The 25558-nt window shown below is 42.5% G+C and overlaps 1 protein-coding gene across 1 annotated transcript in view; it reads right to left on the bottom strand.

Annotated features, from left to right (window-relative positions):
• The window catches only part of LOC126298556 (uncharacterized), a 902811-nt gene extending 878168 nt beyond the window's left edge, over window positions 1-24643 (bottom strand). The window contains exon 1 of the mRNA XM_049989913.1: window positions 24477-24643. The gene's annotated coding sequence lies outside the window, so the exon portion shown is untranslated. The remainder of the gene's footprint in view (window positions 1-24476) is intronic.
• Between the last annotated feature and the right edge of the window lie 915 nt (window positions 24644-25558).

Raw genomic sequence — 25558 nt, 5'->3', positions numbered from 1 at the left:
TTCCTGAGTGATGGTGTGGATAGATGTCTGCCTATTACACATTACGACCCTCTTCAGCTGTCGGTGGTCTGTCAGTCAACAGACGAGGTCAGTATTTACGCTTTCGATCTGTACGTGTCCCTTCACGATTCCACTTCACTATCACATCGGAAACAGTGAACCTAGGTATGTTTAGGAGTGTGGAAATCTATCGTACAGACGTATCTGATATGTAGTAGCTGGCAGCACAATGCACCTAATATGAAAAACGTGTGTTTTTGGTGGCTTCCGGATACGTTTGATCACGTAGTGTATGTAGCCTGCCCTGGCTGTCGCTTTTACTTCTTTCCTTCGAGCCGCGCCGTCTCTAGTCACGTATCTTAAAACAATATAATAGTTACAATTTTCGGTCCCACTGGCGTCTAATAGGTATCACGCTGAAACGAATGTTACTTTGAAATGATAAAATTATTCCTCACATAATATTAAATTAATAGTTCGCAACGTCGCTGAATTAGAGTCTTAGGAAGTATTACGTTGGTGGATAATCCCGCAGCGTTTTTCCAAAAGTTTAATAAAGACAAAAGATAAACATAACAGAGATTTTAGTCATCAATAATGTATTCTCCTTCACTATTTACAACAGTCTGCCAGCGCTATGGTATCTTTTCGACTCCGCGACTATGAGGCGAAGAACTCGTCGAGTCATTTCGCAAGTGAAGTCTAGCAGAATGTGGGTGGGCGTTATCGTGGAGTAGCATCAGTACACGAAGCATTCTTGGTCACTGCACTTGGATTGCGCCGGCAAGACGCCTCAGTTGTTAACAATAAATGTCAATAGTGAGGGTTACTCCTCGGAGAAGCAATTCGTAGTACAACACACCGTCGCCGTTTCATCAGATACATAATATTATCTGTCGTCGATGCGCGCAGGTCTTTGTAAGCGAAGTTGCTGCTTTGTTTGAGGTCAACCATTCTTTTCGTTGTCCGCCCCCTCAGGTGAGCGGTCAGCGAGTCTGAGCGCTATGCAACGAGCACTGGTCGGAGATTTTTCCTTAAGTAAGCATAAAGACGCTGTTTATCGCCACCAGTAACGATAGAGGATAAGAATGGTCGGTGTGCGATTTTTGAACCTTCCCCGTTGCATGCAAATGTCACACGGTGGTGGAATGACCAGAATTAATCACATTGCCCAGTTCTCGAGTGAACTAACGTGGATCATTGTTGATTAATGCGTTTAACCCTTTCGTGGGCAAAATTATTGAGCAATTTTTTTAATGAATGGAGAGCAGATAGTAGTTAACAGATAGGTATATTTATCATACAGAATATCAAACTTGCTCCAACTGTGAAAGTGAGGTCACACAACAAGGTGGGAAGTATTCTTCCCACTGCCCTTCCTTGGAGTTAAATGACAAAAACAACTTTTTCAATATATGTCATATTTATTTGATAAATTTACCTCTCTTGTTACAATGATTGTTCACAATTACTTGCCATGAAATTTTCTGAAACATCGGTCAATGCAAAGTGGTATTTGACAATATGTACAAACACAGCGAGTGCTCTTTTCCGCATCTTTGGTACTACAATGACGGCACGTCCAGTAGGTTTCTACTAAATTGTATTGATACTCCCCTACAGTCACATGACCAAAATCTTCAGGTACTTTACCCCTTTTTGCCAGAAAGACAGGTCTTTGTCCACGCCTTTTTTGGGATGAGAAGCCAGCGATCAATTGTCTGGCTAGATGGATACTGTATGTGATCTGATCATGCTGTCCACTTTGTCTTTTACATATGTTCCAGGATAAAACTGTTCACTGCAGCAACGTCCACCACGACATAAAATATTCTGAGCCACCATTTCTCAGAACGTGTGCCAAAAGTATACCTTTCTCGTAGTTGATCGAACTTATCGACACCACCCATTATTTTGTTGTATTCTGCCACAACTTTAGGACAAGAAATCTCTGTACTAGTACCATCCTTGTTTTTCCTTTAGCTTTGAGGAAAAAATCACAAAATGTCACGCAAACAGCACTGAAAGGCTCCTCTACAGAGCACCACTCAGCTATACAATGCCTCTGCGTGAAGGTACAGCAAAAACGGCGGGAACTTCCGATTGGTACCCTATACTGTTCACTAGGTAGTACCACCATACAGAGGTGGGACCTGTGAACCTTACGGGACAAGGAGCGAGTTTATTGTAGTGGGAAGCATGTTTCCCACGGCTTACGAAAGGGTTAAACGATCTTCATCAAACTCCTAAGGTCTTCCTGAACCTGGAGAGCCACTATTGTCAAAACGACCCTCCGTAAAACGAGAAAACGTTTTCTCGCCGTGCTGTGTCCAGTGGTGTTATCCCCATACACAGCGTACATGTTTCTGGCTGCGTCCACTGCTGTCACCACTCTGCTGAACTCAAACAGAAGAAAATGTTGAAAATTTTCCGATTTCTTCACTTGGCACTCCATTTTCTAGCGTCCACAGTTTCACTCACTGACTCCAAATGACAAAATGGCAACATGTAAACTCAGACAGCAACAGTGAACTACGAATAAAAACCCACAGCAGCCGTAATAACTAAATACAAAACAAAAACTCATGCACTAACCTATTAGTAAATTATGGATAAAACTTCCTACTGAAGTGCAATGTACAGTACTATTTCCTTAACTTTAAATTATAGCTAGACATTTGCGTAATGATCTTGCACAGATCTTACTTTTATGTAATGGATGTGGGATAAAAGTAATGAAGTACCTAATGTTGCATGCAGTGATGTGTTTTCATCCGTTATGCAGTGTATGTCGCTGTTGATAACTAGGAATCTTGTTTTTACAAGTAGCCAATACATGCTCGCATCCATTTTCCCCTTCACGCTGGGCCTGGCAGTACACAGGCTGGTCTAAAACAGTGTGGAAAGCTATCCTGAGAAATAACTGTTCAGAAAAAAATTCGAAATGTTGCGCCGTTTCCGAATTAATTGGCACTGAAGTTAGCCAATCAGGCCATTGCGCAAGCAAATTCAAGGGGCCAGCCCGATACGGTGCCGCATTACGTGTTCTCAGTTTCCTTTCTTCAAAGCGAGCAAGAGAGCGATACAGAAACTGGACGTGGGACGGTAGTGAGGATCGAACCAAGCCAAAGGCTGAGCAGTCCAGTCCGCTATCATTCAAACTGTGAGCGACACTTATTGTATATGCCAGGCCGTTGAATTTCTGCACGCAAACAAAAGCAAACCGAGGATAATGGAATGTAGTCGAGTTAAGTCGGGTGATGCTGAGGGAATTAGATTAGTAAATGAGACATTTAAAATAGTAAAGGAGCTTCGCTATTTGGGGAGCAAAATAACTGATGATGATCGAAGTAGAGAGGATATAAAATGTAGACTAGCAATGGCAAGGAAAGGGTTTCTGAAGAAAAGAAATTTGTTAACATCGAGTATTGATTTAAGTGCCAGGAAGTCGTTTCTGGAAGTATTTGTATGGAGTGTAGCCATGTATGGAAGTGAAACATGGACGATAAATAGCTTAGACAAGAAGACAATAGAAGCTTTCGAAATGTGGTGATACAGAAGAATGCTGAAAATTAGATGGGTAGATCACTTAACTAATGAGGAGGTATTGAACAAGATTGGGGAGAAGTTTGTGGCACAACTTGACTAGAAGAAGGGATCGGTTGGTAAGACATGTTCTGAGGCATCAAGGGCTCACCAATTTAGTATTGGAGGGCAGTGTGGATGCTCAAAATCGTAGATTGAGACCAAGAGATGACTACACTAAGCAGATTCAGAAGGATGTAGGTTGCAGTAGGTACTGGGAGATGGAGAAGCTTGCACAGGGTAGAGTAGCATGGAGAGCTGCATCAAACCAGTCTCAGGACTGAAGATCACAACAACAACAACAACAACAGCAATGGCTGATTGGCTCAATTCAATGATAATTAACTCTGAAACGGCGGGATGTGTCAAAATTTTTTCTGAACAATTATTTCGCAGCACATTCTGCCCTGTAACGCCCTTATAAGCTTTTTAGACTGTTTCTGACGACCCTGCTCGTCGCTAAGTCTTTTACTGCATATCAGTACAACAGGCGGTGCTTAGCCGTCCGTGGCTGAACAAACTATATTTCCATTCCTATATAGGATAATTCAAGAGTCATGTCCCATAGGACGAATAAGGTGACCCAGAACTCCACCGATAAACTTTCAGAGGTGGTAGTATGGACCAAAGCAAGAAAAAAAAATGGGTAGTAACCACGGGCTCAAAAATGCATAGCTGACGAGCTATGGGCACGTTTTCATATTTTCTACTGTGAAACACATCTCACCCGCTAAACAGGTGCTCTATGCTCTTAAGGTTTGCTCTTTAGAGCCCTTGTTGACTGGACTTTTTTCTTCTTTTGGTTCATACTACCATCTCACAAAATCGGGAAGCAAACAACTTGCAGTATGAGAGATCTGTTTCACAGTATCGAAGATGAGCAAGTGCTCATAGAATTGAAGGTGTTCACTTCAACACACACGTTTATTAAACATTAATTTTTTACTTTGATCCATACTGCCAGCCCTGAAAGATTGTCGATAGAGTTCTGCTTTACATATTTGTCCTATTGGTCATGAGTGTCGAATCACCCTGCATACAAATGGAATTTTTCCTAAGCGTTTCCCACGTGGAACGCACTTTACTCACCACACTAAGCTTCTAGCATGGCTGGGCGCTCACAGTTAAGTGACACCGAGATAACATCCTCGTGCAACATGCCTTGCTGGAATTTCACAGCATTCTTAAAGCAGGTGTTCAGTCTGGTAAATCGTCTCACAAGCAGAACTTTCCGAAAGAAAGCTACAACCTAATTCAGCGCTTAGATTTTATACTCGGGGAACTTCCCTAACTTAAAACGATTCCATGAGCAGTCCCGTCATGCATGTCGAGTGAGTGAAGAGCGCTAGAGGATGAGACTGGAGGCAGGATGGCAGCTGCCACTCCAGACAGATGCGAAACAGCAGGCGGAAGGTGAGCGTGGCACACAAGGCGCCGGCAGCCAGCTGGCTCGTGCCAAATCCGCGCGCCCGCAACACATTTGCACACTTTAGTGCTTTTAATGGCTCGTTGAAAGTCGATTCATAAAGCGCTCATTGACAAGGCACTCTAAAGTACTTTCCTGTTCTGTGAAACCCTCGAAATAAATAGATTAACGGCCAGCTTTAAAGCTGACGTAGGGTTCCTGGGGAACCGAGCTCTGTTGCTCGGTCTGATTTCGTTTAACCTCAGGAAAGCGAGATGTGTTTTTAACGCAAAATAATACTAGTACGACTACCACAAATTAGTTATTTACTATTTGTCTTAGATTTCTTCCAACACGTATTTAATAATATATCTGTCTATAGTTATCAACTTTTCGCAGCTGTGCACTGCAATGTACGGATTCAATTATGCAAAATATAGAGACCACGGGAAGAAAATATTTCTTCACTTTGCCGCTAATTATAAAACAAAGGTTAGCTACATCTGTCTGGTTCCTAAATAGCATCCCATATATCGGTGTCATTTGAATTCACCGCAATATGGGTTCAGATATAAAGCGAACAAAAGATCTTGTTTTTGCAGCAAGTAGATGTGTTATTGAAGTATATCCTTCAATACGGAACGTTAATAATATTTGAGTTGTACCGTCAATCTGGTTCGAAGCTCAGAAGTGATATTTAGGACCATAGGCATTAAAGCTGAGCTCCCTAACTTTTTTGATTGATGCATATGCGTAACTAGACACTCTCCCACTCACTGCCCACTTGTGGTTGCGAACTTTTTAAACATTCGCCATACAACTCCGACTTCTCTCCCAGAAAGTGGGAACATTGTGTAGTCTTTTAATACTCATTTCCTCTTTTTTGTTAGTCATAGACAACAGAATTCTTCAGCAGAAATTTTGAAACTATGTTATTTTACCGTGCCAAATGGCCTTCGAGAATAATGAAAGTCATGTAAAGTAACGAACAGAATGTGCATTAGTGTGCCACTAATAATATGCTTTGTATCAGTATACAGTTTTATTTTCTTTAGCCAACAGATCATTCGTTTATGAGATGTACCTTTTAGTTTTCTCACCTAGCTCCTATTGCGTGGCTGGAACAGTTAACATTCTCTTATACCAACGGCTTACAGTTAACACAGGATTCGTGAAAATATCCCCGAATCTCGAGAGATCATTAAGGTATGGGAGACCCAATATGAATTTAATTACTAGTTTGATCTATGAGGCAATGATTTATAATGAATGATGAAGACAAAAGTACCACATCTATCCAAAAATAAAGCTTCATGAATATAGACAATTTTTTATTGAGAGCATTGGAAATTGGATTACAAATGTCCTTGGAACACACAGTGTTACCTTTAAACTTGATTAGACGAGGAACTAGTTGCATCTTCAACTTGCCTACGTAGCCGTACATCTAGATTGTTGTCCAAAAAAAAAAATTTAAAAAAAGGTTGAAATGGCACTTGACATCTGAGGTCATCAGTCCCCTAGAACTTAGAACTACTTAAACCTACTACTAACCTAAGGACATCACACACATCCATGCCCGAGGCAGGGTTTTAACCTGCGACCGTAGCGGTCGCGCGGTTCAAGAATGTAGCGCCTAGAGCCGCTCGGTCACACCGGCCGGCTGTTGTCGCATGCCAGCTATTTAAGGACATTGAGCAGTTAACGTAGCTACCCATTACTGTCTACTACTGCACAGGTTCATTTCATACCACGAAGTCCTGGATATTCCAGGCTTGTGATAACTGCGCTGCAACAACAGGCTCAGGCTTACTAAGGGCGAGGTACTGAACCGCATTTGGATTTTATCGTCCAGGGCCAGCATTTTTCGTAACATTTTGTTTGTATTTGTACTTGATCCTTTGTTGGCATTTAGCGCAACATTTAAGTAATTGAGGGCTCTGTAACAAAAACTGAAACGTGGTACAGAACATGCATTGGAAATTGGTTTTTCGCTAATAAAAAAGAGACCTGTCTTCCCGAGAAGAGATAAATATTCAGAAGGAAACCCACCACATGACTTTATTTCAACTGTCCCTCTTACAGTGATACTCATTCATAGATCCCACCGGCAGGTGAGACAGGCAGTCTGCTCCACACTACCACCTGCTGGCCACATACGAAATCAGAGGGCTGTCAGAAGGGTTGTGCATACACATCAGTAGATGGAGGTCTCTGTACAGATATACTTTTAAAGCGCCCAACAAAGATGTGCAGGTCACACTAATGGTGTTACCAAACTGAGGTGTTTTCTTTTAGATTCTTTCAAATAGAAATCCACCAATCGCTGATTACTTGTAGTTTCTTGAACAGAAACAGAAAGAATATATGCACAATAATAAAACCTTTCAGAAAGACGTGACCAGTCTTAATGTCTGACTGTCTGTTCGTTACCGACTCTTGCTGAAAGGTATCATTTTGCAGAATTGCGTGGACCACCCCACGATTTACTAGAGAAGTACTTGCACACACACACACGCACGCAAGCACACACACAGACACACACAGACACACACACACACACACACACACACACACACACAGAGAGAGAGAGAGAGAGAGAGAGAGAGAGAGAGAGAGGTATTCATCACAAGAGGAAGTTCAAGATTTTATTATTGTCTGCAAAAGCGAAAATATAGGATACATCCAGCCATATATAGCGAGCTTGCTTTAAGTTACTGGCCACTGACTTTGCACAGCATTTGTAGAATGCAAACGTTCCATGGTAAAAGACTTCATGCCATTTTACAGTACAATATGGTGCACGGCTTGGCTTAAACTGTTCACATATTATATAAATAGCTCTAAACATATATTTTACTTAACATTAAATTATGTACCTTATAAATTATAAATGTAATCCAAATAGCGTTAACATATTATACAACACTTAAATGTGCAGTATGTGACATAATTGTAAATGCTGAGCAATGTCAGTGGCCAGTAATTTAAAGTGAGCTCAAGTCATGAGATACTGTATTTTCGCATTTGCAAACAATATCTTTAGTTTCCTCTTGTGACTAATCTCTCTCTCTCTCTCTCTCTCTCTCTCTCTCTCTGTGTGTGTGTGTGTGTGTGTGTGTGTGTGTGTGTGTGTGTGTGTGTGTTTGTTTATGTGGGTGGGTGGGTGTACCAGTACTTCACCAGTAAATCGTACAATATTCTCCGCTGTTCTGTAAAATGATAACGTTCAGCAAGATTCAGTAAAAAGCCTCAGACAGAGATTAATCGGATATTACCGAAAGGTTTCTTACTGTACATACATACATTCCTTCTGCTTCTGTTCAATATAACTGCTAGTAAGCAACGATTAATGGATTTTCGTTTTAAAGGCTCTAAACAAAAACACCTTAGTTTGGTTACACCATCAGTGCCATGGGTATTTACGTACTGATCTCTACACGCCAGCCAAGTAGGCAGTTCTTTTGACAGCACGTGGCCAGTAGATGCTAATGAGTAGCAGGTTACCGGTCCTGCCAGAGGTCAGGGATCGGTGAATGAGTACCTCTGTAAAGTGTAGAGGGACATTTTTGAAGTTCCCAACCAAGGGGCATGAGTGGCACCGAGGGTATTGCGAATTGGATGGTCTTAGAAGGACCGTTAGCCATTTCATTCACGTGCGGGTCAATGTCGCACCAGTCCGTGCACACACCATAGGATGGTGAGGAAACAGACCGATTGTAATGCAAAAACACCCTTTTCTCCTTCAGACCATGTTTAAATTTCGTCGAGTGGTTTTGAATGGTCCCTAGTGATCCTACACTCTGTACCAAAATACATTCAGAGAGATGGGATCGTGTTCAATGGGGTTACACTCCCGCTATGTTTTTAGAAAACAGATGAGTCATTTGGAGGGGGGGGGGGGCTCAGCAGTGGCAGAATTTGTCAAGAACATCGCACGGTTGTACACTGCAATGTTAACTGTGAAAATGAATGTCTCTAGGGAAGGGGTGGTTCCATTGATCCCCTCATGCCACCTCCAGAGGCCTTTTCGTGTCGATCTGAGGGTGTTGTATCTGAAATGTTTTCCTCACCCACCCATAAGGAACCCGCGTGATTTCAACACTGGCCATTACAGTTCTGACCCCCTTCGCAGCGGCGTCGAACTAAGAGGTGAAATGTGGATAAGAGAGAGTGTGACGAAATTCGCATCATGTGACACGTCCAGAGTGGCATTGGGCATAATTGTGGTGAGATTTGTTGCAAAAGTGACATCAAATGGTTCAAATGGTTCTGAGCACTATGGGACTTACCATCTAAGGTCATCAGTCCCCTATAACTTAGAACTACTTAAACCTAACTAACCTAAGGACATCACACACATCCATGCCCGAGGCAGAATTCGAACCTGTGACCGTAGCAGTCGCGGGGTTCCGGACTGACGCACCTAGAACCGGACGGCCACCGGGGCCGGCAAAAGTGACATCATTAACCCACCTTAAATCTCACTTGAACTCCTGAGCTCTGGCGTTCTCTTTCGCATGCGTCGACACGTTGCTGTTTGAAGCCCCGCCGAACCCGAGGGTGACGTGACAGGGCGCCACGCTTGCAGAGGAAGGTAGCAGGCGCCTCTGAGCCAGATTTCAAACTTCTGAGTTGCAGTGAAATACAATTACGGGGTTGATTATGTTGCACAGTGCATTTTGAATATCGTTAGGGAGCAAAGCAAATAACACAGGGAATGCTGTCGTATCTTTTTCTGAGCTTCCTATGTCAACGAGTATTGCGCAGAACATGTTAGCGGTAAGTGCTACGGTCCTGTGACCTCTACAACAGGTAAACAAGGTAGAATCCTGAGTGGCGCGCCGTCTAGGAGGTCATCGTGATAGTACCGCTCACTGCAAGTTTAAAATGGTTCCAAGCATGCAAAATCGGTTTTGTGTTTGCAGATAACGCTGGCCATTCCGTTCGGTTGTTTCTACCTCCTGTGGGTGGCCACAACCAACCCGTCCGTTAATGTCTGCTCGTGGGTCATCGGCTTCAAAGACGAAGTTTTCAGTATAATGTTGACAGCAAAGCTTCAGGTCCTGTCGTGATATTGCACCGCTCTGAAATTACCCTCGATAGCAATGAGAGGCTCCCGACATTCGTAGGTGACAGTGGTCCAAAACAGGAATGACCCACCTCCCCGCTAAATTCTCGGAACGGCATGATTGAGACGTGCACACACTTTTACGTCATAAGGCGCTACACTATTCCTACATTCGGCTATGACGAGAACTCGACGTCTGGAATACAGGTTTCATTTACAGTGTTTTCTTGCCCACCTTCGTCATTGAGTGTTGCTTTGTGGGGGAGAGGGGATGGTTGTTTTGCTCTTCGCACTGGACGCGTAGGATCCAAACTGATAGACGATTGCGTACAGCCTTGCCATTAACCTCCATAAAAGTCAGCGCGCAGTTCAGTTGGCTACAGGTCTTAAATATGGGTAGAGATCATCAGCTGGTTGGTGTTGTTGTCCGTGGCCGACCACAACAACAGCAGTAGAATACACTGATGGAAAGAATTTCGCAACACTAAGAAGAACTTCTACGACATGAACGAAAGTTGGTAGGCATGTCTGTACATCTGAAAAATAATGTCTTATCAAATATCGTGCCAGTCGCATGAGAGTGGCGCTACTAGCACCACTAAGAGAACGCAAATCAGGTTTTCTTTAAATACACGCTGTAAAGGTCGTGAGCAACAGTTACCTTTGAGACTGGACGTGGTGAGTCGATGTTAGTCAACAATGCCTTTAGCGTGACAAAGACGTCTGTATCAACACCTCACTGAGTGTGAACTAGGGCGTGTAATAGGGCTACGAGAGGGCGAATGTTCCTTCTGCGATACTGCAAAAAGACTTGGAAGGAATGTAGCCACTGTGCATGAGGGCTGGCAACGGTGGGCGCGAGGACGTACAGTCGCAAGAACATCGGTCTCCGGACGGCCATGTGGCGCTGCGGATACGGGAGACCACCGCCTTATGCGTATAGCTCTGGTGCATCGTACTACATCTGCGGCAGGAATCTAAGGAGCAGTTGGCACCAACGTGACACAACGAACTGTCACAAACCAGTTACATCAACAACGGCTACAAGCCAAACGTCTTGTAGCGTGCATTTCACTGACCCCAAACTACCGCCATTCGCGAGACAGCAAAGACCAAGTGAGAGCTGATCGATGGGCAGGGTGGCGGTCAGTCGTGTTTTCCTGATAGCTTTCTACCCCGGTGCCAAGTGTTGGTTAGAAGGAGGCCAGTTGACAGCCTGCAACTAATCTGTCTGCGTGCTAGACACACGCAGTTATGGTGTGGGGTGGGATGTCGTATGGCAGCAGGAGCACTCTCGTGATTATCCCACGCACCCTGACTGCTAAATTGTAAGTCGATCTGGTGATTCGACCCGTTGTGCTGTTATTCATGAACAGCATTGCAGAGTGCGTTTTCCAACAGTATAACGCTCGACCATATTCCATTGTAAGCCAACATGCACTACAGAGCGTCGACATTTTGCCTCGGCCTGCTCGATAACTAGTCGAGCACACATGACATCATCGGACGACAATTCCAGCGTCATCCACATACAGCATCAACCGTCCGTGTATTGACCGACCAACTGCAATAGGCATGAACTGGTGAACCACCAGCTGACAACAAGCACATTGTGTGCACTTTTGCATACTTGCATACATTATTCTGGCGATTATATTGGTTACTAATGCACCTGCATTTCATATTTGCAATGGCTTATCACGCGCTTACATTAACTTGTAATTTTGCAAAGTTAATAACTCTCATATTTTACCTAGACAAATGCATCTTTCGGTGTCGCAGTTTTTTTTCCGTCAGTGAATTAGCATGTCATCGCTGTGTACTTCAATTACGCGGGCAACTTTCCATACTGACTAACGCAAAAATGACCGCCGTTGTAAACAGTTTGTATATAAGGCTTCACAATTAATTTTTTCTGACTATACGCAGGTCCTGGATTTACTTTTTGCGTGACTTCTGTGAAATTAAGTACTAGTATCATTCACTGAAAAATTCCTCCTTTACTGCTGGTCGTTCCCTTCTATCAATTATCTCTTTCAGCTACTGTGTATACGTTTTAATTTTAATTTTAAAATACCGTGCTTCACACCAGCAATCTGATTGTAGATTCAGCAAGAAGTTCTTACTAGAGGGGAAACTTCTCTGTCAAAACTTCGTGTGTGGAAAAAAAATTATACCATATCTTTCCTCCTCCTCCTTCAAACGGTTGCAAGAACCTGTACATTTATAAAACGAAGACAAAAGTCTGCCACCATCGATAATCAGATGTTAGCCATAGGTAAGTCATCTTCATACTATTTCGGGGTGACTTCATGTTCATTCTCACTCCATAAGAGATATGATTCGTAAACATAGATAATAACTGATAATTAGTAACTGCCGATTCTTCATTCATTCTTTTTAATATTTTCACCGACGTAATTTAAATTCTGTGCTCAGATCGCTAGGATGCTCACATGATCTTCGGGGACTGTTGTCCGTCCTCATCTGCAATACTGCTGCGCGGTGTGGAATCCTTGCCATATAGGATTGAAGGAGTACGTCGTGGAAGTTCACAGAAGAGCAGCACGTTTTGTGTTATCGAGAAATAGTGGGGAGAGTGTCACTGACATGGTACGGGATTTGGTGTGGGCGTCATTAAAACGAAGGTACTTTTCGTTGCGGTGAAATCTTCTCACTAAATTCCAATCACCAACTTTCTCCTCCGAATGCGAAAGTGTATTGTTTTGACGCCAACCTACATAGGGAGAAACGATCATCATAATAAAATAAGGAAAATCATTGCTCGCACTGAAACATATAGATGTTCGTTTTTTCCGAGTGATGTCCTGGAATAATAGAGAAGTGTTATGAAGGTGGTTCGATGAACCCTCTGCCAGGCACTTAAGTGTGATTTGCAGTGTATCCATGTAGATGTAGATGTCGATTCTACTTTTTTTTATCCAGAATCGTAAAGACGTAGACAACTTTAGTAAAATCGCTTCTTTCGATCTCAGTGAAGACGAATTATACTGACGTACTCGTATACCCTGGGAATTTTTAGTACAGACATCAGCATACATAATGGTACACGAAGTAGTATTCAATATGAAAATTAATTGTGGTGTCCACAATATCTCAATAACTTCAATATTAGAATTATTGCCGTGATAAACTACCCAGTGAGTTAAGATGAATACTGATAAAAGAAATAACTCAATACTCTGTATGCTCCAAGTCTTACTTCCCACCTTGGTTATCAACCTGAAATACATTAAACCTAGCTATTTAAGAATGGAGTCAGGCACTGAGACCATCTACTTAACTCATCGTTTGGTTCCAACATAAGAAAACACTTTGTGAAATTTAAGAACTTCTTAGTCCCTTCGCAGATTGTTAACGACAGGAACCATTTACGGATTGTGTGGAGCAGCGCCACGCAGTTAGTTTGTATCGGCGACGCACGGGCTCGCACTACACGATCTTAATCTGACGTGGCCGTGTTGCGCACTCGGAAAGGCAATTTAGTGAGTCCGGCCTGAATGGTAGTGGACTTAATTTGGTACATCCTGTAGCACATTATGGTGACTGTTAATCGATAGCCCCCTAAGCTGAAGCTCGTTAACGCCTTTATTAGTTTACTATACTGAAAGCAATAACTGGCGTTATCGCCGACGCTCAGCTATGTCCCACTAATTACCACTAAACTCCTGGGCGGCGCAGTAAAACGTTCGTTTTTATCACACATGAGCGTGATCTCAAATGGGAAAGCTGCCATTTAAGAAGTTAACCTGCACCTACAGTAAATGTCCGTCATACTCCCGCATGTCATAGTTGATATGAAAGTGACAAGGAGCTATGATTAGGAAGCAATTTCAGGAAGCAAATGGTGGAATTGTAAGATGCGTCCTAACTGCTACAGCCACCAAGATACACATACTTCACAGCAACATTTGTATCGTACGATTCGCTCTATGAAAGTGGCAGGATTAGATTGCGAGTGATATTCGCTTCCTATGTTGTCTCTGGACACATAAAGCACAAGGTTAAAGCGTTAGTAATAGTTTGATTTTTCTGTCGTCATTGGTGTGACGCATGTAAGAAGAGGAAAGCAATTATTTCAGAACGCTCACTCGGAATTAGTTGTTCGTGTAAGTTACCGGGCCTTTAAAAGTAAGTCTCACCATACTTTGGCGCTATCTTAATAACCTTAAAATAAATAGAGGCGTTCGAGATTTGGTATCACTAATGCGTCAGTCTGGAATCGATTTTGGGCTGCTTATGCTAGTTGTTCGGCTTAACGGCAACTTTCTAATCACTTACTGCAAGTGCGTATTTTTTAGCACTGGATGTGTTTGGAGGTACGCGTATTTCCTGCGTTAGCCTCATTTTACTTTTACATTACTGTTCATAGTAAATTATTAAGTTTCGGTTTTTAACATAATTGTATTCCTGTTTTATGACGTATGTTTCCCAAGCATGTACTGGGCCACTGTATGTCAGTATTTCTACTCACGTTGTGTTTTATTTTAGGATGGCAAATATGCTTCTGAGTTTCGTTTACGGTACTGCGTGGCAACTGTATGGCCACGAAGCAACGTCATGCCAACAACATGGCAGTTACAAAAAGACATAAAAGAAGCTTTGTTTACTCGGCTGCTTGCACAACAAAGTATCACACAACATGCGCACCAGGCGCGTGTGCGTACACACACGCAACAAACACACACAAAATTAACTATAGGATCATCTAGTGAAATGCGTATAGAAGAGGAACCAATGCAAATATGTTGATGAAAATATTTCGTGGGTCCCAGCTACACAGGGAGAATGATCATCATAATGAAATAAGAGAAATCTGAGCTCGCACGGAAAGGTTTAAGTATTCGTTTTTTCAGCTCTGCTGTAGAGTGGTAAAATGGAAAAACAAACAGTTTGAAGATAGTTCGTTGGACCCTCAGCCATGCACTTAATTGTAAATTGCAGGGGAGTCATGTAGATGTAGATGAAAGTACAATTCTTATTCAGTCATCGGAAAATACGCACATTTCACTATAAACTTATCTCTAAGATGGACTAAGATGGAACGTATTGCTCATATGGTGACTGTGTTTTCCTTAAAACTTAAAGAAAGAACTGTATCACTGGCTCGCGAAGAATGGTCTCAGTACGGATTCTGAAAATAATGGTCATCATTAACTCTCTAGTAATTAGCTTGTTTACGAACTTATGCTGACAGATGCGGCTGGCTATTTCAAAATCTGTTCGAGATATGATGTACCCGCTTTTTGAAACAGTTTCTGCGCGAACACATTTTTATATTTGCGTTAGTTGGTTTCTTAAGCAGAAGTTTTACACATTACCTAACAGCGATAACCATTGTATAAAAGTGCTATCGACAGTATAAGAACAGTGGACTGAAAAACCATTATACGGAACACAAAATCACAATATCTATATTATACCATTTCAATAACGACTGAAAGTCGCGATAAGTCTCGCATAACTTGACGTATCTTACTTTCAGAGTTTCACAGGAGTTTGGATTTCAAGTCTATTGCTTCAAAACGCCAGAAATGTCAAATCGTGGAAGGCAATGAGTGTAAATAATTTCTCAGTAAGAGAATTTCATTGGTGGATATTACTAATGTTTAAATGATCTATTTGTTTTATTTATCAGTCTTCTGACTGCTTTGTCGCAGAACAGTATGAATTCCTGCTTTGTGGTAACCTCTTTCCGCTTCCAAAATTGGGAGAGGCGAGCTTGCCTCGGACCGAATCCGCCTCACAAATTAACGATGAGGGCTGGTGAGTCGGTCAACTAGGTTGTGGTTTTTTAGGCGATTTCTCACAACCCAGTGGGTGAATACCGAGCTGCTACCCACTTCCCCGTCCCGCCTCAGTTACACGCTACGCAAACATTTATAAAACTTTCTCACGCGTGCACATAGGATTTACGCTATATGCAGACAGATGGTGTACTGTAATTCCGTCCTGGGGAGTGAACAGGAGACTGATGACTTTGAATGTTTAGTCTCCTGAAAGCCATAATAAGCAGTAGCCGCTCAGCAGCCAATCTCTTCATTTCAGTCTCTGGTTTCTCCCACAGGTTTTACCCTTCAGTGCTTCATTTACTATCATGGAAGTTACTCGCAGACTTAAAATATGTCCTACCATCCTGTCCCTTTTTCTTGTTAGTGTTTGCTATATGTCCCTTTCTTCACCAATTCTGCGAAGAATCATCTCATTCCTTATCAATCCACCTAATTTCAAAATCCTTCTATAACACATTTCAAATGCATTTATTCTCTTCTGATCTTATCTTCCCACAGCCCATGATTCGCTACCATACAATACTCTACTCTAAATATTCATTCTCAGCCATTTTTTCCTTGAATTAAGCTTGAAACTAGTAGACTTCTCTTGGCCAGGAATGTCATATTCGGCTGTGCTAGTCTGTCTTTTATGTCGTTCTTGTTTCATCCGTCATACGTTGATTAGCTACCAAGGTAGCAGAATTCCTTAACTTCATCTACTTCGTGGTCACCACTTTTGGTGTTTATTGCTAACCACATTTCTGCTACTCCTCCACAATTTTCTCTTTCTTTGGTTTACTGTCAATCCACATTCTGTACTCAATAGACTGTTCATTCCATTCAACAGGTCTTGTAAGTCTTCGTCACTTTCACTGAGGATGACAATTCTATCAGCGAATCTTATTATTGATAACAAATAGTTCAAATGTCTCTGATCACTATGGGACTTAACATCTGAGGTCATCAGTCCCCTAGAACTTAGGACTACTTGAACCTAACTAACCTAAAGACATCACACACATCCATGCCCGAGGCAGGATTCGAACCTGCGAGCGTAGCGGTCACGCAGTTCCAGACTGAAGGACCTAGAACCGCTCGATCACACCGGCCTGCTTATTGATACCCATTCACCCTGAATTATACTACTTCTATTTACGTTATTGATTCCTCGATGTGTGAATTGACTGTATCCCTGTCGTAAACCACTTTCAATCCGAGCACTTCGTTCTCGGTCTTCCATTGTTATTGTTCCCTCTTGATTTATGTATATGTTGTACATTGCCCGTCTTTTCTCATAGCTTACTCCAGTGTTTCTTAGACTTCCGAATTTATTTTATCATTTTATACTGCCGAACGCTTTGCCTAAGTCGACAAATTCCATGGACGTGCCTTGATTTTTCTTAAGTCAGAGGTGCCTCCCTGCTGCCTTTACCTTTCCTAACATCAAACTGATTGTTATCTAACAGATGCCCAATTTTCGTATTTATGCAGAAGACTAATATACATTTCATCGATAGTGGCAGAGTAGTATCTCGATTACAACATTATTTCCAATTTACTCCAACCAAAGTATTGTATGTCACAACGGAATTCGGTGCATTTATATTACTTTTGTTTAACTTTATATATTCGTATGCTACAATCTGAACCGATGTTGGTTGGTTGGCTGATGTGGAGGAGGGGACCAAACAGCAAAGTTACCGGTCCCATTCTGAACCGATGTCTGAGAATCTAAGAGTTGATTTTTAGAGCCTGATTTTGTCCATCTTTCCTCCTCCTCTCCAAAACCCATGAAAACGGTGGTGACATTGATGCAGCATTTTATTCGAGTGTCCCAGCTGACAATCGTGCCCGTCAGAGCCAATGTCTTTTGTAACACTTAGCAAGAATAAATAAGCTAACGTTACTGTTCCCTCTCACTCGTATTCCCAGTATACTCAAAAGCCGTAGTATAGGAACACGGTATTTCTACGTATCCGAGGAGAGTGAGTACATTCTGTTGTCTGTGTGCGTATGGCTTTCTTAAGTTATCTACAGCTCCATGTCTCGCAACAATAGCTGAGTAGTTCATAGATTTATCACAATATTAGAGGCTTGTGTAGAGGACGCAAGTGTTTTGTTTATGGCAACAATGCAAGTTGCTTATGTTTGGATCAGTATGGCAAGTTATCCTTGTTTCATTATAACTGATACTATACTTTGTATATCTTAGCTCAGAGCTACGGTTGCACGTTTTATGCGTCCGTACCAACTGGTGCTCATTTCCTATGCTATTCCTTGTGTACTGAGTAAGTAATTCAGTTAATAAAGTCACTATTTGCTTCACCACTTAAGGACGTATCTTTGAAAATGCAGCGACTGCATGTATTGTCTATCCTGTGAAGTTGTTGGGGGCTTACGTCGAGCACTGAGAAATAACACGAGTAAGATGTGATTTCCATTTCAAACTACTGAGTGATAATTCTGGGTGCAACGTCTCGTAGTTGGAGAACCGTAAGCCAAAATTAACGGGTCACAGTGCTTAGTGATGTTTACGTGTTTTTTAGCCTGATAGTCACTAACTGGCATGAGTAAAAACGTGAAGCCGTCCTCAGCCTGTGGGTTGTTGTGCTTTACTAGTGATGGAATGCCCTTACACTTCTCCGAATGTTGAACTGACTAACACAGTCAACTTTAGAGCAACCTACAGTTTAATAAAGACTCCAAACCATGGCGCAAATTATCACTTTCCTTATTAACAAGCCATTGGCAAGGGTTAAAGAAGTGATAACTGAAAGGCAAAATTCAGGAGCTACTGCGGATTCAAGCCCGGATGTTGTCGTTTGTAGTCTGGCGCTTACCCACAGTGTTATATATACTCTCGGTTGAGTAAACTAACAACGTTTGTCACTTAATTTTTTGACAACAGCATACACCGTGACCAAAAGCCGTCGTCTTCTTAGATAACACCATATCGGCATCAAAGAATCGGAGATGACGTACTGTTCTGCAACATTCATCATTTCTACAGGTCATGTACGTAACCTGCTGCGTGAAGTTCATTTCAGTCGTATGTAGTCCTCTTGGTGTTCCCGAGGTCTTCAGTTCCTAGGCTTACATATCTAACTTACGCTAAGGAGAACACACACACCCATGCCCGAGGGAGGACTCGAACCTCCGTCGGGAGCGATGGGGAGAGGGATGGGGTGGGGGGGTGGGGGGAGAGGGGGAGCCGCTCGAGCCTTGGCAAGCTGCCTCAGATCGCACGGCTACCCCGCGCGGCTACACCGTGTAGTTATCAATTTAATATTGTAAACATACTACCACTGTATAAACTAAATCTCTTGCCATGATGATGTGCGTAAGCCTCCTGCACCAACATTGTACCAAGGGGTTCCTCTGGGTTATACTGTGCAAAGGTGCTTATTATACTAGATATTTGACGGAAATATGTGGAACATTAACGTCCATAAATGTCTCTGTTAATGTGTTGTGTGTGAGGCAAAATGAAATTCGAAATCTATATAAATGAAAATAAACAAAACACACAGGGACACAGCAACTCACCTCAGCAACGAAACAGAGGTGGCCTTCGAGCGCTACACGGCCTTTGAGGTCACTATTGCACTAATATTTTCCACAAATTAATTTCCGCCCCTGAATCGTCTCGGAATGACTTAGCCTGTTTTATGCAGGTGTTTCGTTGCAACATACCAGTGCATCACCCCAAAGACTCGTGCAACGGTATCGGCAATCGCAGACTACTAATTAGGGTATCTTCTGCACTGATAATTCTCGTTAAAGCATTCCCTAGGTGATTTGCACATGACTGGACTATTCATAGAGCTACTGGAAGGAAAGAAGTTGTGTTCTGTTGAAAAGGTACGTGATGCGGTTTTGCGAATGGTTGCACAGGATGTAAAACGTATACTTGTCAACGAGAATGCTGGCCATTTTTGAACCGTAGCAATCCTGGGAGAGATTATACAAACAACTGGAGTACAAGGGCAAGTGCTCTACCATCTGAGCTACCCAAGCACGACTCACGGCCGGTACTCACAGCTTTACTTCTGCCAGTATCCGTCTTCTACCTTCAAAACTTTACAGAACCGCAGGAGAGCTTCTGTAAAGTTTGGAAGGTAGAAGACGGAAACTGGCAGAAGTAAAGCTGTGAGTACCGGCCGTGAGTCGTGCTTCGGTAGCTCAGATGGTAGAGCACTTGCCCGCGAAAGGCAAAGGTCCCGAGTTAGAGTCTCGGTCGGGCACACAGTTTTAATCTGCCAGGAAGTTTCATATCAGCGCACACTCCGCTGCAGAGTGAAAATCTCATTCTGGGAACTGAAGTACAGCTCTGTGTCGTGTGCACACAATGAACTTTTTTTTTTTTTTTTTTTTTTTTTGAGAAACAGAGAGGGGTATTAATTGACATAGTTTCGTATCGATAACTAAGCGAACCGCTCTGACCGACACCTGAATGCTTGACGATACAGTTCAGACTGTGCCTTGCGTGTTCTGTGTACGCGTGTTATTACCCTCTGGAGCTGACGACACAACCCGCTACGAGACCATGCCACACTGTGGCGACAAAACTCACAGGGTAACGATACACACATACACAGACGGCGGTAGTACCGCGGACACAAGGTATAGCACGGTACCACATTGGTGAGGCTGTCATTTGTACTCAGGTAACTAATGCAAAAAGGTTCCCGACTTGATTATGGCCGCACTACGAGAATTAACAGACTTGAACGCGAAGTTATAATTGCAGCTAGACGTATGGGACATTCCATTTCGGAAATCGTTAGTAAATTCACTATTCCGAGAGCCACAGTGTCAAGGGTTTGTCGAGATTAGCAAATTTCAAGTATTACCTCTCATCACGGACAACTCAGTGGCCGACGGCATTCACTTAACGATCGAGGGCAGCGGCGCCGGCGTAGAATTGTCAATGCTAACTGACAAGCAACACTCCATGAAAAAATAACAGAAATCAATGTGGGGCTTGCGACGAACGTATCCGTTAGGACAGTTCGGCGAAATTTGGCGTTAATTGGCTATGGCAGCAGGAGAGCGATGGAAGTGCCATTGCTTTTTGTACGGCATCGCCTGCACCCCCTCTCGTAGGCTTGTGACCATATCGGCTGGACCCGAGACGACTGGAAAATCGTGATCTGGTCAGATGAGTCCCGATGTGGCGTAGACTTCACGAAGCCACGGACCCACGTTGTCAACAACGTACGGTGCAAGCTGTTGGTTGGTCCATGATGGTGTGGGCTTTGTTTACATGGAATGGACTGAGTCCTCTGGTGCAACTTGTAACACCATAGCTCTAACGCTCTACTGATTTATATTGCCTTTTGTGTTACATCACTGAGCTTCTGTAAATGTGTTTGATTGAATATATAGCACAAAATTGTGTATTCCTTTCTTTTTCAAAACTTGTGTTCATTCTATGCAATGTAGTGTATCTGTCATTTTAATTCTTTGGCTCAATTGGAGGGAGACAAAACTTAATGTCTATAATTGTAATTTTGTTTAAATAATTTTTTGTAGAAATACCAATATGTGCAAATGTTCTGTTTTATTTAAAATGTTTGTTTGCTGTTATGTAAACTGCTGACCTTCACTTAGGGTTCTTTGTTATTTTGTATGTAAAAGGTGTTTTGGTTCCCCTCGGGAACGAAACTGTGTAGCTCGCGCAAATTGTGGTTGGCCTAGGTAGTAAAGGTGGAACCTAGAGTCAGTCGGGGACGAGCTACCAAACTGTGAACTGCGCATGTAAAAGTCGTGTAGTGTGCTGGTTCCGAGAGAGGCTTTTCCTGACGCTTTGCAGTGTCTCGGATGGATGGGTAAAGAGTTGAAACTATTCTGAAATTGGTATCTATCATCGCCACCAAGAAATGACAGAGTCCAGCAATTCTACCTGCAAATCCACCTACCAATATGCAATTTCCACCACATGGCGCAATCACTGTAATGGGACACTATAGTAATGTACAGTGAAGGATCCGCTTATTGGATGTGTTAGTGTGCTCAAATATAAGGTAATTTATAACTGAATTTATGTACCTACCTCGATATTTTTGCTTATCATAACACCTCTCAGGTTCCTCTCCGTTTGAACTAAAGTGATTACCGAGTGTCCTTATTGAAAGAACATTACAGCCTAGTGTTTCAACTAATTAAGGCCTCTTGAACATAGTAAAAAGAAAGGTAAAGATAATGGGACAAGAGAGTGAAGTAAAGTAAATGATGCGTGCTGAAAATAATTTTTCTATTAAAACTGATTATTAATATGTTGTTGCCAACATCAAAATTAGAAGTTCTTAACACTGAGGCTTATTAAGTTTTGATTAGCAAATGATCACATTGCTGCCTGTTATAAATCGCAAAAGGTGAGTCTATATGTTACAAATGTGTCAGTTTTGTGTCTTACTGTAGTAAAAGCGGAAAACTGCAATTGTGGACGGTTATATACTCATGCTTGCTAAGCGCTTGTTTCTTTTGTGAATTGAAAGTGCATATTAACAGTGTAACAGGATCCATAGTTTATGCTCTTGACAAATAACAATTAACAGAAAGACCACTACCTATGAAAACAGTAACTTCTTTTATTCAAAAGACAGTGAGAAGTAACCTGTTAGTGAATTCCATTTAAGAAAAGTATTTAGCTGAGGGAGACTTACACTTGTGACCAGTTCATAATTTTGCAGTGAACTACATTTAAAATTTTATGTCAGTTAAGAAATTGTTTGAAAAGTAATACTGAACCTATGTCCAATTCATGATTCTACAGTGAATATTAATAGTAATGTTATAAAGACCATTCAGTTTGACTAAGCCCTGAAGATAGTAGTGTGTATCGTTATCTGTCATATTTATGCAAATAGTTTATTCTGCTCTAGCTGTCAACTCCAAACTTAACGTTAACATATGCAGGTGTTAGACTTCATTGCACTCGCGTGTGGCAAGATATAGGTTGTGTTCGTCCGATAAGGTTACTCATAACTACTTTCTTAAACAGGGATGTTATTCATTCTCATGCCTAATTAGGCTAGCGACCGTTTTTTTTTTTTTTACGCTTGGAACAGTGTGGATAAGTAAATTATTGTGTGTTACTGTTTGAATATTTACGTAATTCTGACTTTCACTTCCGATAGGCCACTTCTGTTAGGTACAACACGGTCAACATGACAAAATTCCTCTCAGAGGGTAACACTGCTCAGCTGCTTCATACTATAATTACTTGAAGAAGAAGAATTTCATTATACGAACTTCAGCTTAGAGGCTATGGTATAGTAGTAGCAGACAGAAGTGTTATACGTGGTTTTTCCGAAACAGGACTACTTTGTTCTGTTGGGGCTTAGTACGTAATAAGCCAAACTTGGTATTTGATTGTATAAGCTACGTAAATACGTATTGCAGTGTTATAAACTGAACTGAACACTGATTGGATATGGTTATGTTCGTTAACTTGGAGACCATTTGCACCCTTTCATGGACTTTATGTCCCCAAGAATGATGTCATCTCACCGGGTCACAACTGTTCGCAATTGGTTTGATGAACATTGTGAACGGTTTGGGCGACTGACTGGGCCACCCACATAGCCCGACATGAATCCCATCGAACATTTATAGGATACAATCGAGAGATCAGTTTGTGCACAAAATCCTGCACCTGCAACAATTTCGCAATTATGGATGGCTGTAGAGGCAAGAAGCATTGCTCAGTATTTCTGCAAGGGCTTTAAGCGACTTGTTGAGTTCATGTCACGTCCTATTGCTGACTACACCGGGCAAAAGGGGATTCGACACGATATTAGGAGGTATCCCATGACTTTTGTCACCTCAGAGTTGTTGCGTGTTTAATCCTGCTGCCAGGATCGGAATATTGGTCAGGCGGCACTGTGCAACGCCTTCTCTGCTGCAGTAGGGAGCTAAATTACATCGTTCCGTAGCCTGACACTTCACTTGCTCCGACCTGGCAGTACGATCGTCTTCTACGGCTACCGACGCCGAGATATACTCCACACCAGTCGACCGTTCGACTTGGACCTACTGGTGCGGCATCGTCATACACTGGCTGCTGGTCCACTAGCTGCTGCTACATCCGACGATTCTGGTGCTCGAGCTGGAGCCGCCTACAAGGTGATTTTGTCTTGTACCTGGGCGCCTCTGGTGTGCTTCGCGTTCGCAGCCTGCGCTCCATTACGCCTCGCAGCTGACCTGCTGCCGGAGTCGCAGCCTGACGCGTCTCGAATCCACAACGCCGGTGACGCTGCACCCTTGCTGAGCCCGCTTGCCAGGCCGGCGAACACGTGCTGTCGCAGCCTTATGCTTTGCTGAGGCAGACATTACAGCTGGGTCAATGCACGCCCTCGAGTCACCTCCTTGACTACTTCGTGAGCATCTTGCTAAATAAAGAGCGTAGTTTCCATTAGATCTCCACTGATTCCAAGAATGGCGAGTTACCGGTGTTACGCAGCACATCATCCTACATTCTGGATTATGAGACGACCATCCTGGCGAATAATCGAGGTTTAGCGCTCTAAAATATAGGTATTACCCTCTTTGTGACTGTCGATTTATGGTGACGTGATCAGTTTTTGACGCCAGGCTGTAGTAAGCATTGACTTACCCTTCTTGAGTACGAAGATGCAGGGGTGGTCGAAGAGGAAGTCCCGGAAGGAGTTGCACTCCGGGTCGACGTGCGGCTCGCGGCAGAGGCAGGTGGGCTTGAAGAACGGGAAGGCCTGCAGCGTGCGCAACGCCGCTTGGCACTTGGTCACCGTCACCGTCGAGCACGCCACTGCAACCGCATCGTACAATATGATGAGTAACACTCACAAATATGTCACATTATATTTGTAAATAAGCTGCATGCAAACCGGGAACGGACTTCGTACAACAGTTTATCAGGTACCACCAACCATTCATTACCCGCTGAAATACGATAACAGTTTTTTTCATTAAAAGAACAAGTTAATTTTAAAAATAATACGGAAATGTTTTGAATAATTGGAACCTTACACTGTAAACTCCTAAAAAATTGATAAGACACTGAGGGACGGCGGTACGGCACGCAGGCCAAAAAATAATAATAACACATACTGTACGCCGGCGGCCTCCGCAGCGTTCCGTTCCCCGCGGCGGTGCAAAATCGTTTTAAAGTCTCTATCTCCTTCAAAAAACACGCACAAATTCTGAAATTCTCGTGTATCGTGTTCTGAGTATGTTAAAAATCTGTTAACTTTAATTACGGCCAGAGCTTCTCTTTTTTATTTTTTATTTTTTTGTTTTGAGCGATTGAAGTTTTCCCGACGGAGAAATAATTTCAAATTTAGCGAGTCATACCTGCAAAACTGTATAATCTCATAGTAACACTTTCTGTTTTCCATTCCTTCACAAAATACCTCGTTCGGCAATGGGTCTTCCTAATATTTTGTACATCATTTTGTTATGAATAACTTTAGAAAAACTGTATTTATCTGCTATTTTATCAGTACTGACTTCTTAAAAATCGTACATTTTAATGCATCTGTCTCCTGCAAAAATTGTGTAAAAATTATCGTGCAAAGCCTAGGTGGACTGGATTCACAAGCACGGTCCCTAATAAACTTTCAGTGCGATATAAGGACCACTTGAGACACCATATTGCTTTGTGCCCATCTTGATACTGAACAAACGTTTTTATTCATGCCTGGTATAGCAGAAGTGAGA

This window comes from Schistocerca gregaria, chromosome X (genome assembly GCF_023897955.1).
Source record: "Schistocerca gregaria isolate iqSchGreg1 chromosome X, iqSchGreg1.2, whole genome shotgun sequence".
Lineage (NCBI taxonomy): Eukaryota > Metazoa > Arthropoda > Insecta > Orthoptera > Acrididae > Schistocerca > Schistocerca gregaria.
This window is presented reverse-complemented; position numbering and strand designations above follow the sequence as displayed.